The 15,149-nt window shown below is 39.8% G+C and overlaps 10 non-coding genes across 10 annotated transcripts; all 10 read left to right on the plus strand.

Moving 5' to 3' along the window:
• Positions 1-195: 195 nt before the first annotated feature.
• On the plus strand, positions 196-268 carry trnar-ucg (transfer RNA arginine (anticodon UCG)). Its single transcript has one exon. It is a non-coding gene; the product is annotated as a tRNA-Arg (tRNA).
• Positions 269-2,284: 2,016 nt separating this feature from the next.
• trnar-ucg (transfer RNA arginine (anticodon UCG)) lies at positions 2,285-2,357 on the plus strand. The gene has a single exon. It is a non-coding gene; the product is annotated as a tRNA-Arg (tRNA).
• Positions 2,358-4,372: 2,015 nt separating this feature from the next.
• On the plus strand, positions 4,373-4,445 carry trnar-ccg (transfer RNA arginine (anticodon CCG)). The gene has a single exon. It is a non-coding gene; the product is annotated as a tRNA-Arg (tRNA).
• Positions 4,446-5,486: 1,041 nt separating this feature from the next.
• Positions 5,487-5,559, plus strand: trnar-ucg (transfer RNA arginine (anticodon UCG)). The gene has a single exon. It is a non-coding gene; the product is annotated as a tRNA-Arg (tRNA).
• Positions 5,560-6,474: 915 nt separating this feature from the next.
• Positions 6,475-6,547, plus strand: trnar-ccg (transfer RNA arginine (anticodon CCG)). The gene has a single exon. It is a non-coding gene; the product is annotated as a tRNA-Arg (tRNA).
• Positions 6,548-7,588: 1,041 nt separating this feature from the next.
• On the plus strand, positions 7,589-7,661 carry trnar-ucg (transfer RNA arginine (anticodon UCG)). Its single transcript has one exon. It is a non-coding gene; the product is annotated as a tRNA-Arg (tRNA).
• A 2,491-nt stretch (positions 7,662-10,152) lies between these two features.
• trnar-ucg (transfer RNA arginine (anticodon UCG)) lies at positions 10,153-10,225 on the plus strand. The gene has a single exon. It is a non-coding gene; the product is annotated as a tRNA-Arg (tRNA).
• Positions 10,226-11,141: 916 nt separating this feature from the next.
• trnar-ccg (transfer RNA arginine (anticodon CCG)) lies at positions 11,142-11,214 on the plus strand. The gene has a single exon. It is a non-coding gene; the product is annotated as a tRNA-Arg (tRNA).
• Positions 11,215-12,255: 1,041 nt separating this feature from the next.
• On the plus strand, positions 12,256-12,328 carry trnar-ucg (transfer RNA arginine (anticodon UCG)). Its single transcript has one exon. It is a non-coding gene; the product is annotated as a tRNA-Arg (tRNA).
• Positions 12,329-14,049: 1,721 nt separating this feature from the next.
• Positions 14,050-14,122, plus strand: trnar-ccg (transfer RNA arginine (anticodon CCG)). Its single transcript has one exon. It is a non-coding gene; the product is annotated as a tRNA-Arg (tRNA).
• The last annotated feature ends 1,027 nt before the right edge of the window (positions 14,123-15,149 follow it).

Here is a 15,149-nt window from a genome sequence, read left to right on the forward strand (position 1 = left end):
AAGGACAATTTGTGAGAAATGCAAAAAATGAAAATTTACTTATCAGACCTATCTCCAGTGGTCAGTGTTTACATTTGTACTTTTCATTTTCCTTTCTTACTCTAAGAACAATTGTGAGAAACTGCAAAGAAGAGGAGACCTGATGGCTGAACGAGTTATATTAACATACCAATCAGTGAGCTGCTTCCTTGTTGTGACCCAGTGGCCTAATGGATAAGGCATCAGCCTTCGGAGCTGAGGATTGTGGGTTCGAGTCCCATCTGGGTCAATGAAAGTTGTGTTTTGAAAACACTCTCGAAGCAAAAAATATTACTCGACTATTTAGTCTTCACTCAAAGGCAAACTCCTCTGAGACGTGCTAGTGTTCTCGAGAAAGCTACGTACGTCTTGGCGGGTTAAAGAATGAAAGTAGAAGAGCGCAGTGCTTGACCGGTATTCGACCTCCAAACGGTGAAAGTAGCAAAGAGAAAAATCACTCTTACGACATTTTTAAGGTTTTGCTTTGCAACACTTGAACCTGGTAAGAGATTTTATAAAATATGTTTCCATCCTGCGGAGTACATTCAGATATCATTTCAATCCATAGTCTTACAACTGTGATCCTGTATTACTAATCTGGTGACCTTTAATGGGGCCAATGAAAGGAACACACACATATGTAAACGAGCTCTGGACTTGATCGCACTTAGACCGTAGAACCTCTAATTCCTGAGGCCTTATTTATCCTGTGTGTTCACCATGAGTTGTAATTTACCGAATAGGGAGAATTTTCCAAAAAGAACATTTGCTGACTTTCGTAAATAATCCTCGCCTTCTCCATAATCCATGACAATGGTCTGAGCGATGACCGATGTTGGCAAAAATAGTACACCTTTTTGTTCGCTTGAAAAGTGTGATATGTAAAATTCATTGGTTTGCTCTAGGAGCCGTTTTTGAACAGTTTGCAGCCTGTGAGATCAGAGACGCGGGCCGTAGAATTTTACATGTTCCAGTTAGCATCTGGATGGTTCAGCCATTACTCAGAGTGCTCACAAGCCTGGACTTCATCCTGGGTTGGGGGTTGGGGGGTTGTCCAGTGACAGTGCTACTGAAAGACTCAGGCTGCCAGCCCTAGTTATTGCATTCAACAGTTAACCACTTGGTGGTAACCATTTACTTGCCTTAGGGCCAGCCGGTTTTCTTGTGGACCAGTGGACTAATGGATAAGGCATCAGCCTCCGGAGCTCCGACCCATCTGGGTCGTTTGTGGCTAAAAAAGGAGTCTGCTTCTGCATGTTTCGTTTCAACGGACTTATCAGAATCCAAAATAAACGTTTAAGATTTAGTGCAAAGGAAACTGACCCATTTAAAGAAAAAAAAACAAGAACTTTGTTGCAGGCTGTTCTTTGGATACATTTGCTGCACTCCAATTTCTGAAGGGAAAAACAAACTTGGGCAATTTCAGCCCTTTTTAATGGCTTTTTTCATCCTCCTTAAGGCAGGCTTACTGGAGGTGAGTCTAAGCATGTCCGTCTGTCCTCTTGTATGTTTCTTATTATAAAACAGTGTGAAAGAAGTCTTTCTGATGATGGTGAAAACTCTTGTACGATTGGGCAGAGGTTGATAAATCAACGATGCTATCCCTCTCTCCACTTGTGAGAATGGTATATATTAATTGAGATCTATCTCAAGATATGAGAGGAAAGATTAAAACTGAATAAAACAAATTTCTGTGACCAAAAAAGTAACAACTTCTAAAGTAGGCAACAACGGTGGCAAGCTTTAAGGTACTACAAGGAAGAAACTTGTAAACGGTTTATTGAGGGACATTTACATTTTATGGGTAGAAATTAATTTCCTCAACACATCTGTATCCAGCTACAAGTATAATATTGTCATTAGGATTTTCAAGTGACTTTGGCATGAAAAAATACATTCAAAATAATGTTGCTGCAGAATCAGAGGAAGTTACAGGAAAAGTTTGTTAGTATGTAGCCAGAATAGCTGTGGATGTTCTCTTTGTCGTTGTACCCTAGGTGTATGGGTCCAGTGGCTGTTATTTCAGGCCAAAAGTCGATATGGTAAAACGTTACCTCTGATGGATCTCACAAAGGACAATTTGTGAGAAATGCAAAAAATGAAAATTTACTTATCAGACCTATCTCCAGTGGTCAGTGTTTACATTTGTACTTTTCATTTTCCTTTCTTACTCTAAGAACAATTGTGAGAAACTGCAAAGAAGAGGAGACCTGATGGCTGAACGAGTTATATTAACATACCAATCAGTGAGCTGCTTCCTTGTTGTGACCCAGTGGCCTAATGGATAAGGCATCAGCCTTCGGAGCTGAGAATTGTGGGTTCGAGTCCCATCTGGGTCAATGAAAGTTGTGTTTTGAAAACACTCTCGAAGCAAAAAATATTACTCGACTATTTAGTCTTCACTCAAAGGCAAACTCCTCTGAGACGTGCTAGTGTTCTCGAGAAAGCTACGTACGTCTTGGCGGGTTAAAGAATGAAAGTAGAAGAGCGCAGTGCTTGACCGGTATTCGACCTCCAAACGGTGAAAGTAGCAAAGAGAAAAATCACTCTTACGACATTTTTAAGGTTTTGCTTTGCAACACTTGAACCTGGTAAGAGATTTTATAAAATATGTTTCCATCCTGCGGAGTACATTCAGATATCATTTCAATCCATAGTCTTACAACTGTGATCCTGTATTACTAATCTGGTGACCTTTAATGGGGCCAATGAAAGGAACACACACATATGTAAACGAGCTCTGGACTTGATCGCACTTAGACCGTAGAACCTCTAATTCCTGAGGCCTTATTTATCCTGTGTGTTCACCATGAGTTGTAATTTACCGAATAGGGAGAATTTTCCAAAAAGAACATTTGCTGACTTTCGTAAATAATCCTCGCCTTCTCCATAATCCATGACAATGGTCTGAGCGATGACCGATGTTGGCAAAAATAGTACACCTTTTTGTTCGCTTGAAAAGTGTGATATGTAAAATTCATTGGTTTGCTCTAGGAGCCGTTTTTGAACAGTTTGCAGCCTGTGAGATCAGAGACGCAGGCCGTAGAATTTTACATGTTCCAGTTAGCATCTGGATGGTTCAGCCATTACTCAGAGTGCTCACAAGCCTGGACTTCATCCTGGGTTGGGGGTTGGGGGGTTGTCCAGTGACAGTGCTACTGAAAGACTCAGGCTGCCAGCCCTAGTTATTGCATTCAACAGTTAACCACTTGGTGGTAACCATTTACTTGCCTTAGGGCCAGCCGGTTTTCTTGTGGACCAGTGGACTAATGGATAAGGCATCAGCCTCCGGAGCTCCGACCCATCTGGGTCGTTTGTGGCTAAAAAAGGAGTCTGCTTCTGCATGTTTCGTTTCAACGGACTTATCAGAATCCAAAATAAACGTTTAAGATTTAGTGCAAAGGAAACTGACCCATTTAAAGAAAAAAAACAAGAACTTTGTTGCAGGCTGTTCTTTGGATACATTTGCTGCACTCCAATTTCTGAAGGGAAAAACAAACTTGGGCAATTTCAGCCCTTTTTAATGGCTTTTTTCATCCTCCTTAAGGCAGGCTTACTGGAGGTGAGTCTAAGCATGTCCGTCTGTCCTCTTGTATGTTTCTTATTATAAAACAGTGTGAAAGAAGTCTTTCTGATGATGGTGAAAACTCTTGTACGATTGGGCAGAGGTTGATAAATCAACGATGCTATCCCTCTCTCCACTTGTGAGAATGGTATATATTAATTGAGATCTATCTCAAGATATGAGAGGAAAGATTAAAACTGAATAAAACAAATTTCTGTGACCAAAAAAGTAACAACTTCTAAAGTAGGCAACAACGGTGGCAAGCTTTAAGGTACTACAAGGAAGAAACTTGTAAACGGTTTATTGAGGGACATTTACATTTTATGGGTAGAAATTAATTTCCTCAACACATCTGTATCCAGCTACAAGTATAATATAGTCATTAGGATTTTCAAGTGACTTTGGCATGAAAAAATACATTCAAAATAATGTTGCTGCAGAATCAGAGGAAGTTACAGGAAAAGTTTGTTAGTATGTAGCCAGAATAGCTGTGGATGTTCTCTTTGTCGTTGTACCCTAGGTGTATGGGTCCAGTGGCTGTTATTTCAGGCCAAAAGTCGATATGGTAAAACGTTACCTCTGATGGATCTCACAAAGGACAATTTGTGAGAAATGCAAAAAATGAAAATTTACTTATCAGACCTATCTCCAGTGGTGAGTGTTTACATTTGTACTTTTCATTTTCCTTTCTTACTCTAAGAACAATTGTGAGAAACTGCAAAGAAGAGGAGACCTGATGGCTGAACGAGTTATATTAACATACCAATCAGTGAGCTGCTTCCTTGTTGTGGCCCAGTGGCCTAATGGACAAGGCATCAGCCTCCGGAGCTGGATATTGTGGGTTCAAGTCCCACCTGGATCGTTTGTGGTCAAAAAAGGGGTCTGCTTCTGCATGTTTCTTTTCAACGGACTTATGAGAATCCAAAATAGACGTTTAAGATTTAGTGCAAAGGAAACTGACCCATTTAAAGAAAAAAAACAAGAACTTTGTTGCAGGCTGTTCTTTGGATACATTTGCTGCACTCCAATTTCTGAAGGGAAAAACAAACTTGGGGAATTTCAGCCCTTTTTAATGGCTTTTTTCATCCTCCTTAAGGCAGGCTTACTGGAGGTGAGTCTAAGCATGTCCGTCTGTCCTCTTGTATGTTTCTTATTATAAAACAGTGTGAAAGAAGTCTTTCTGATGAAGGTGAAAACTCTTGTACGATTGGGCAGAGGTTGATAAATCAACGATGCTATCCCTCTCTCCACTTGTGAGAATGGTATATATTAATTGAGATCTATCTCAAGATATGAGAGGAAAGATTAAAACTGAATAAAACAAATTTCTGTGACCAAAAAAGTAACAACTTCTAAAGTAGGCAACAACGGTGGCAAGCTTTAAGGTACTACAAGGAAGAAACTTGTAAACGGTTTATTGAGGGACATTTACATTTTATGGGTAGAAATTAATTTCCTCAACACATCTGTATCCAGCTACAAGTATAATATAGTCATTAGGATTTTCAAGTGACTTTGGCATGAAAAAATACATTCAAAATAATGTTGCTGCAGAATCAGAGGAAGTTACAGGAAAAGTTTGTTAGTATGTAGCCAGAATAGCTGTGGATGTTCTCTTTGTCGTTGTACCCTAGGTGCATGGGTCCAGTGGCTGTTATTTCAGGCCAAAAGTCGATATGGTAAAACGTTACCTCTGCTGGATCTCACAAAGGACAATTTGTGAGAAATGCAAAAAATGAAAATTTACTTATCAGACCTATCTCCAGTCGTCAGTGTTTATATTTGTACTTTTCATTTTCCTTTCTTACTCTAAGAACAATTGTGAGAAACTGCAAAGAAGAGGAGACCTGATGGCTGAACAAGTTATATTAACATACCAATCAGTGAGCTGCTTCCTTGTTGTGACCCAGTGGCCTAATGGATAAGGCATCAGCCTTCGGAGCTGAGGATTGTGGGTTCGAGTCCCATCTGGGTCAATGAAAGTTGTGTTTTGAAAACACTCTCGAAGCAAAAAATATTACTCGACTATTTAGTCTTCACTCAAAGGCAAACTCCTCTGAGACGTGCTAGTGTTCTCGAGAAAGCTACGTACGTCTTGGCGGGTTAAAGAATGAAAGTAGAAGAGCGCAGTGCTTGACCGGTATTCGACCTCCAAACGGTGAAAGTAGCAAAGAGAAAAATCACTCTTACGACATTTTTAAGGTTTTCTTTGCAACACTTGAACCTGGTAAGAGATTTTATAAAATATGTTTCCATCCTGCGGAGTACATTCAGATATCATTTCGATCCATAGTCTTACAACTGTGATCCTGTATTACTAATCTGGTGACCTTTAATGGGGCCAATGAAAGGAACACACACATATGTAAACGAGCTCTGGACTTGATCGCATTTAGACCGTAGAACCTCTAATTCCTGAGGCCTTATTTATCCTGTGTGTTCACCATGAGTTGTAATTTACCGAATAGGGAGAATTTTCCAAAAAGAACATTTGCTGACTTTCGTAAATAATCCTCGCCTTCTCCATAATCCATAACAATGGTCTGAGCGATGACCGATGTTGGCAAAAATAGTACACCTTTTTGTTCGCTTGAAAAGTGTGATATGTAAAATTCATTGGTTTGCTCTAGGAGCCGTTTTTGAACAGTTTGCAGCCTGTGAGATCAGAGACGCAGGCCGTAGAATTTTACATGTTCCAGTTAGCATCTGGATGGTTCAGCCATTACTCAGAATGCTCACAAGCCTGGACTTCATCCTGGGTTGGGGGTTGGGGGGTTGTCCAGTGACAGTGCTACTGAAAGACTCAGGCTGCCAGCCCTAGTTATTGCATTCAACAGTTAACCACTTGGTGGTAACCATTTACTTGCCTTAGGGCCAGCCGGTTTTCTTGTGGACCAGTGGCCTAATGGATAAGGCATCAGCTTCCGGAGCTGGAGATTGTGGGTTCAAGTCCCATCTGGGTCGTTTGTGGCTAAAAAAGGGGTCTGCTTCTGCATGTTTCTTTTCAACGGACTTATGAGAATCCAAAATAGACGTTTAAGATTTAGTGCAAAGGAAACTGACCCATTTAAAGAAAAAAAACAAGAACTTTGTTGCAGGCTGTTCTTTGGATACATTTGCTGCACTCCAATTTCTGAAGGGAAAAACAAACTTGGGCAATTTCAACCCTTTTTAATGGCTTTTTTCATCCTCCTTAAGGCAGGCTTACTGGAGGTGAGTCTAAGCATGTCCGTCTGTCCTCTTGTATGTTTCTTATTATAAAACAGTGTGAAAGAAGTCTTTCTGATGATGGTGAAAACTCTTGTACGATTGGGCAGAGGTTGATAAATCAACGGTGCTATCCCTCTCTCCACTTGTGAGAATGGTATATATTAATTGAGATCTATCTCAAGATATGAGAGGAAAGATTAAAACTGAATAAAACAAATTTCTGTGACCAAAAAAGTAACAACTTCTAAAGTAGGCAACAACGGTGGCAAGCTTTAAGGTACTACAAGGAAGAAACTTGTAAACGGTTTATTGAGGGACATTTACATTTTATGGGTAGAAATTAATTTCCTCAACACATCTGTATCCAGCTACAAGTATAATATAGTCATTAGGATTTTCAAGTGACTTTGGCATGAAAAAATACATTCAAAATAATGTTGCTGCAGAATCAGAGGAAGTTACAGGAAAAGTTTGTTAGTATGTAGCCAGAATAGCTGTGGATGTTCTCTTTGTCGTTGTACCCTAGGTGTATGGGTCCAGTGGCTGTTATTTCAGGCCAAAAGTCGATATGGTAAAACGTTACCTCTGATGGATCTCACAAAGGACAATTTGTGAGAAATGCAAAAAATGAAAATTTACTTATCAGACCTATCTCCAGTGGTGAGTGTTTACATTTGTACTTTTCATTTTCCTTTCTTACTCTAAGAACAATTGTGAGAAACTGCAAAGAAGAGGAGACCTGATGGCTGAACGAGTTATATTAACATACCAATCAGTGAGCTGCTTCCTTGTTGTGACCCAGTGGCCTAATGGATAAGGCATCAGCCTTCGGAGCTGAGGATTGTGGGTTCGAGTCCCATCTGGGTCAATGAAAGTTGTGTTTTGAAAACACTCTCGAAGCAAAAAATATTACTCAACTATTTAGTCTTCACTCAAAGGCAAACTCCTCTGAGACGTGCTAGTGTTCTCGAGAAAGCTACGTACGTCTTGAGATGTAAAAGACAAAGCAGCCAGCAGTTCTCCAACTAGCTTTTTTCCAATTACATCTGTGTGTGTTCATCATGCACGGTTGATTTAATAAAACACTTAATAGAAAAATGTGACAGACTGAAAATGATCTGTTTTAGGCTTCAAATCATTTGGATGATATCCTTGGAAAGGAAAAAAATCTACGATATAAAAGCCTTACATTGCACAGACTAACAAGCCATAAAATTAAATATGTCTGAGATTGGCAATGATTGGTTTCTAATTAAGCAATTGGGTTGAATGAAAACCTGTAGCCACTGCGGCTCACCAGGACCGACATTGCCTACCCCTGTTTTACATCTTATTGCTAATAAGGAGCAATTAAAACACTGAATGCAGCAGTTTAAGATTGAAATAAGCAATTAAGGTTGGAGAACCTTAACAAGCGAGACCACTAAAATGAAGCATTAAAATGTCACTTACGTCTTGGCGGGTTAAAGAATGAAAGTAGAAGAGCGCAGTGCTTGACCGGTATTCGACCTCCAAACGGTGAAAGTAGCAAAGAGAAAAATCACTCTTACGACATTTTTAAGGTTTTGCTTTGCAACACTTGAACCTGGTAAGAGATTTTATAAAATATGTTTCCATCCTGCAGAGTACATTCAGATATCATTTCGATCCATAGTCTTACAACTGTGATCCTGTATTACTAATCTGGTGACCTTTAATGGGGCCACTGAAAGGAACACACACATATGTAAACGAGCTCTGGACTTGATCGCATTTAGACCGTAGAACCTCTAATTCCTGAGGCCTTATTTATCCTGTGTGTTCACCATGAGTTGTAATTTACCGAATAGGGAGAATTTTCCAAAAAGAACATTTGCTGACTTTCGTAAATAATCCTCGCCTTCTCCATAATCCATGACAATGGTCTGAGCGATGACCGATGTTGGCAAAAATAGTACACCTTTTTGTTCGCTTGAAAAGTGTGATATGTAAAATTCATTGGTTTGCTCTAGGAGCCGTTTTTGAACAGTTTGCAGCCTGTGAGATCAGAGACGCGGGCCGTAGAATTTTACACATTCCAGTTAGCATCTGGATGGTTCAGCCATTACTCAGAGTGCTCACAAGCCTGGACTTTATCCTGGGTTGGGGGTGGGGGGTTGTCCAGTGACAGTGCTACTGAAAGACTCAGGCTGCCAGCCCTAGTTATTGCATTCAACAGTTAACCACTTGGTGGTAACCATTTACTTGGCTTAGGGCCAGCTGACTTTCTTGTGGCCCAGTGGCCTAATGGATAAGGCATTAGCCGCTGGAGATTGTGGGTTCAAGTCCCACCTGGGTAGTTTGTGGCTAAAAAAGGGGTCTGCTTCTGCATGTTTCTTTTCACCGGACTTATGAGAATCCAAAATAGACGTTTAAGATTTAGTGCAAAGGAAACTGACCCATTTAAAGAAAAAAAACAAGAACTTTGTTGCAGGCTGTTCTTTGGATACATTTGCTGCACTCCAATTTCTGAAGGGAAAAACAAACTTGGGCAATTTCAGCCCTTTTTAATGGCTTTTTTCATCCTCCTTAAGGCAGGCTTACTGGAGGTGAGTCTAAGCATGTCCGTCTGTCCTCTTGTATGTTTCTTATTATAAAACAGTGTGAAAGAAGTCTTTCTGATGATGGTGAAAACTCTTGTACGATTGGGCAGAGGTTGATAAATCAACGATGCTATCCCTCTCTCCACTTGTGAGAATGGTATATATTAATTGAGATCTATCTCAAGATATGAGAGGAAAGATTAAAACTGAATAAAACAAATTTCTGTGACCAAAAAAGTAACAACTTCTAAAGTAGGCAACAACGGTGGCAAGCTTTAAGGTACTACAAGGAAGAAACTTGTAAACGGTTTATTGAGGGACATTTACATTTTATGGGTAGAAATTAATTTCCTCAACACATCTGTATCCAGCTACAAGTATAATATAGTCATTAGGATTTTCAAGTGACTTTGGCATGAAAAAATACATTCAAAATAATGTTGCTGCAGAATCAGAGGAAGTTACAGGAAAAGTTTGTTAGTATGTAGCCAGAATAGCTGTGGATGTTCTCTTTGTCATTGTACCCTAGGTGTATGGGTCCAGTGGCTGTTATTACAGGCCAAAAGTCGATATGGTAAAACGTTACCTCTGATGGATCTCACAAAGGACAATTTGTGAGAAATGCAAAAAATGAAAATTTACTTATCAGACCTATCTCCAGTGGTGAGTGTTTACATTTGTACTTTTCATTTTCCTTTCTTACTCTAAGAACAATTGTGAGAAACTGCAAAGAAGAGGAGACCTGATGGCTGAATGAGTTATATTAACATACCAATCAGTGAGCTGCTTTCTTGTTGTGACCCAGTGGCCTAATGGATAAGGCATCAGCCTTCGGAGCTGAGGATTGTGGGTTCGAGTCCCATCTGGGTCAAGGAAAGTTGTGTTTTGAAAACACTCTCGAAGCAAAAAATATTACTCGACTATTTAGTCTTCACTCAAAGGCAAACTCCTCTGAGACGTGCTAGTGTTCTCGAGAAAGCTACGTACGTCTTGGCGGGTTAAAGAATGAAAGTAGAAGAGCGCAGTGCTTGACCGGTATTCGACCTCCAAACGGTGAAACTAGCAAAGAGAAAAATCACTCTTACGACATTTTTAAGGTTTTGCTTTGCAACACTTGAACCTGGTAAGAGATTTTATAAAATATGTTTCCATCCTGCGGAGTACATTCAGATATCATTTCGATCCATAGTCTTACAACTGTGATCCTGTATTACTAATCTGGTGACCTTTAATGGGGCCAATGAAAGGAACACACACATATGTAAACGAGCTCTGGACTTGATCGCATTTAGACCGTAGAACCTCTAATTCCTCAGGCCTTATTTATCCTGTGTGTTCACCATGAGTTGTAATTTACCGAATAGGGAGAATTTTCCAAAAAGAACATTTGCTGACTTTCGTAAATAATCCTCGCCTTCTCCATAATCCATGACAGTGGTCTGAGCGATGACCGATGTTGGCAAAAATAGTACACCTTTTTGGTCGCTTGAAAAGTGTGATATGTAAAATTCATTGGTTTGCTCTAGGAGCCATTTTTGAACAGTTTGCAGCCTGTGAGATCAGAGACGCGGGCCGTAGAATTTTACATGTTGCAGTTAGCATCTGGATGGTTCAGCCATTACTCAGAGTGCTCACAAGCCTGGACTTCATCCTGGGTTGGGGGTTGGGGGGTTGTCCAGTGACAGTGCTACTGAAAGACTCAGGCTGCCAGCCCTAGTTATTGCATTCAACAGTTAACCACTTGGTGGTAACCATTTACTTGCCTTAGGGCCAGCCGGTTTTCTTGTGGACCAGTGGCCTAATGGATAAGGCATCAGCCTCCGGAGCTGGAGATTGTGGGTTCAAGTCCCACCTGGGTCGTTTGTGGCTAAAAAAGGAGTCTGCTTCTGCATGTTTCGTTTCAACGGACTTATCAGAATCCAAAATAAACGTTTAAGATTTAGTGCAAAGGAAACTGACCCATTTAAAGAAAAAAAACAAGAACTTTGTTGCAGGCTGTTCTTTGGATACATTTGCTGCACTCCAATTTCGGAAGGGAAAAACAAACTTGGGCAATTTCAGCCCTTTTTAATGGCTTTTTTCATCCTCCTTAAGGCAGGCTTACTGGAGGTGAGTATAAGCATGTCCGTCTGTCCTCTTGTATGTTTCTTATTATAAAACAGTGTGAAAGAAGTCTTTCTGATGATGGTGAAAACTCTTGTACGATCGGGCAGAGGTTGATAAATCAACGATACTATCCCTCTCTGCACTTGTGAGAATGGTATATATTAATTGAGATCTATCTCAAGATATAAGAGGAAAGATTAAAACTGAATAACACAAATTTCTGTGACCAAAAAAGTAACAACTTCTAAAGTAGGCAACAACGGTGGCAAGCTTTAAGGTACTACAAGGAAGAAACTTGTAAACGGTTTATTGAGGGACATTTACATTTTATGGGTAGAAATTAATTTCCTCAACACATCTGTATCCAGCTACAAGTATAATATAGTCATTAGGATTTTCAAGTGACTTTGGCATGAAAAAATACATTCAAAATAATGTTGCTGCAGAATCAGAGGAAGTTACAAGAAAAGTTTGTTAGTATGTAGCCAGAATAGCTGTGGATGTTCTCTTTGTCTTTGTACCCTAGGTGTATGGGTCCAGTGGCTGTTATTTCAGGCCAAAAGTCGATATGGTAAAACGTTACCTCTGATGGATCTCACAAAGGACAATTTGTGAGAAATGCAAAAAATGAAAATTTACTTATCAGACCTATCTCCAGTGGTGAGTGTTTACATTTGTACTTTTCATTTTCCTTTCTTACTCTAAGAACAATTGTGAGAAACTGCAAAGAAGAGGAGACCTGATGGCTGAACGAGTTATATTAACATACCAATCAGTGAGCTGCTTCCTTGTTGTGACCCAGTGGCCTAATGGATAAGGCATCAGCCTTCGGAGCTGAGGATTGTGGGTTTGAGTCCCATCTGGGTCAATGAAAGTTGTGTTTTGAAAACACTCTCGAAGCAAAAAATATTACTCGACTATTTAGTCTTCACTCAAAGGCAAACTCCTCTGAGACGTGCTAGTGTTCTCGAGAAAGCTATGTACGTCTTGGCGGGTTAAAGCAGGGGTAGGCAACGTCGGTCCTGGAGTGCCACAGTATGTGCAGGTTTTTGTTCCAACCCAGTTCCTTAACGAGAACTCAATTATTGCTGATGAAGCACATATTGCTTAAGTGACATTTTAATGCTTCATTTTAGTGGTCTCGCTTGTTAAGGTTCTCCAACCTTAATTGCTTATTTCAATCTTAAACTGCTGCATTCAGTGTTTTAATTGCTCCTTATTAGCAATAAGATGTAAAAGACAAAGCAGCCAGCAGTTCTCCAACTAGCTTTTTTCCAATTACATCTGTGTGTGTTCATCATGCACGGTTTGATTTAATAAAACACTTAATAGAAAAATGTGACAGACTGAAAATGATCTGTTTTAGGCTTCAAATCATTTGGATGATATCCTTGGAAAGGAAAAAAATCTACGATATAAAAGCCTTACATTGCACAGACTAACAAGCCATAAAATTAAATAAGGTCTGAGATTGGCAATGATTGGTTTCTAATTAAGCAATTGGGTTGAATGAAAACCTGTAGCCACTGCGGCTCACCAGGACCGACATTGCCTACCCCTGTTTTACATCTTATTGCTAATAAGGAGCAATTAAAACACTGAATGCAGCAGTTTAAGATTGAAATAAGCAATTAAGGTTGGAGAACCTTAACAAGCGAGACCACTAAAATGAAGCATTAAAATGTCACTTAAGCAATATGTGCTTCATCAGCAATAATTGAGTTCTCGTTAAGGAACTGGGTTGGAACAAAAACCTGCACATACTGTGGCACTCCAGGACTGACGTTGCCTACCCCTGGGTTAAAGAATGAAAGTAGAAGAGCGCAGTGCTTGACCGGTATTCGACCTCCAAACGGTGAAAGTAGCAAAGAGAAAAATCACTCTTACGACATATTTAAGGTTTTGCTTTGCAACACTTGAACCTGGTAAGAGATATTATAAAATATTTTTCCATCCTGCGGAGTACATTCAGATATCATTTCGATCCATAGTCTTACAACTGTGATCCTGTATTACTAATCTGGTGACCTTTAATGGGGCCAATGAAAGGAACACACACATATGTAAACGAGCTCTGGACTTGATCGCATTTAGACCGTAGAACCTCTAATTCCTGAGGCCTTATTTATCCTGTGTTTTCACCATGAGTTGTAATTTACCGAATAGGGAGAATTTTCCAAAAAGAACATTTGCTGACTTTCGTAAATAATCCTCGCCTTCTCCATAATCCATGACAATGGTCTGAGCGATGACCGATGTTGGCAAAAATAGTACACCTTTTTGTTCGCTTGAAAAGTGTGATATGTAAAATTCATTGGTTTGCTCTAGGAGCCGTTTTTGAACAGTTTGCAGCCTGTGAGATCAGAGACGCGGGCCGTAGAATTTTACACGTTCCAGTTAGCATCTGGATGGTTCAGCCATTACTCAGAGTGCTCACAAGCCTGGACTTCATCCTGGGTTGGGGGTTGGGGGGTTGTCCAATGACAGTGCTATTGAAATACTCAGGCTGCCAGCCCTAGTTATTGCATTCAACAGTTAACCACTTGGTGGTAAACATTTACTTGGCTTAGGGCAAGCTGGTTTTCTTGTGGACCAGTGGCCAAATGGATAAGGCATCAGCCTCCGGAGCTGGAGATTGTGGGTTCAAGTCCCACCTGGGTCGTTTGTGGCTAAAAAAGGAGTCTGCTTCTGCATGTTTCGTTTCAACGGACTTATGAGAATCCAAAATAAACATTTAAGATTTAGTGCAAAGGAAACTGACCCATTTAAAGAAAAAAAACAAGAACTTTGTTGCAGGCTGTTCTTTGGATACATTTGCTGCACTCCAATTTCTGAAGGGAAAAACAAACTTGGGCAATTTCAGCCCTTTTTAATGGCTTTTTTCATCCTCCTTAAGGCAGGCTTACTGGAGGTGAGTATAAGCATGTCCGTCTGTCCTCTTGTATGTTTCTTATTATAAAACAGTGTGAAAGAAGTCTTTCTGATGATGGTGAAAACTCTTGTACGATCGGGCAGAGGTTGATAAATCAACGATACTATCCCTCTCTGCACTTGTGAGAATGGTATATATTAATTGAGATCTATCTCAAGATATGAGAGGAAAGATTAAAACTGAATAAAACAAATTTCTGTGACCAAAAAAGTAACAACTTCTAAAGTAGGCAACAATGGTGGCAAGCTTTAAGGTACTACAAGGAAGAAACTTGTAAACGGTTTATTGAGGGACATTTACATTTTATGGGTAGAAATTAATTTCCTCAACACATCTGTATCCAGCTACAAGTATAATATAGTCATTAGGATTTTCAAGTGACTTTGGCATGAAAAAATACATTCAAAATAATGTTGCTGCAGAATCAGAGGAAGTTACAAGAAAAGTTTGTTAGTATGTAGCCAGAATAGCTGTGGATGTTCTCTTTGTCTTTGTACCCTAGGTGTATGGGTCCAGTGGCTGTTATTTCAGGCCAAAAGTCGATATGGTAAAACGTTACCTCTGATGGATCTCACAAAGGACAATTTGTGAGAAATGCAAAAAATGAAAATTTACTTATCAGACCTATCTCCAGTGGTGAGTGTTTACATTTGTACTTTTCATTTTCCTTTCTTACTCTAAGAACAATTGTGAGAAACTGCAAAGAAGAGGAGACCTGATGGCTGAATGAGTTATATTAACATACCAATCAGTGAGC

This window comes from Erpetoichthys calabaricus, chromosome 6 (assembly GCF_900747795.2).
Source record: "Erpetoichthys calabaricus chromosome 6, fErpCal1.3, whole genome shotgun sequence".
NCBI lineage: Eukaryota > Metazoa > Chordata > Cladistia > Polypteriformes > Polypteridae > Erpetoichthys > Erpetoichthys calabaricus.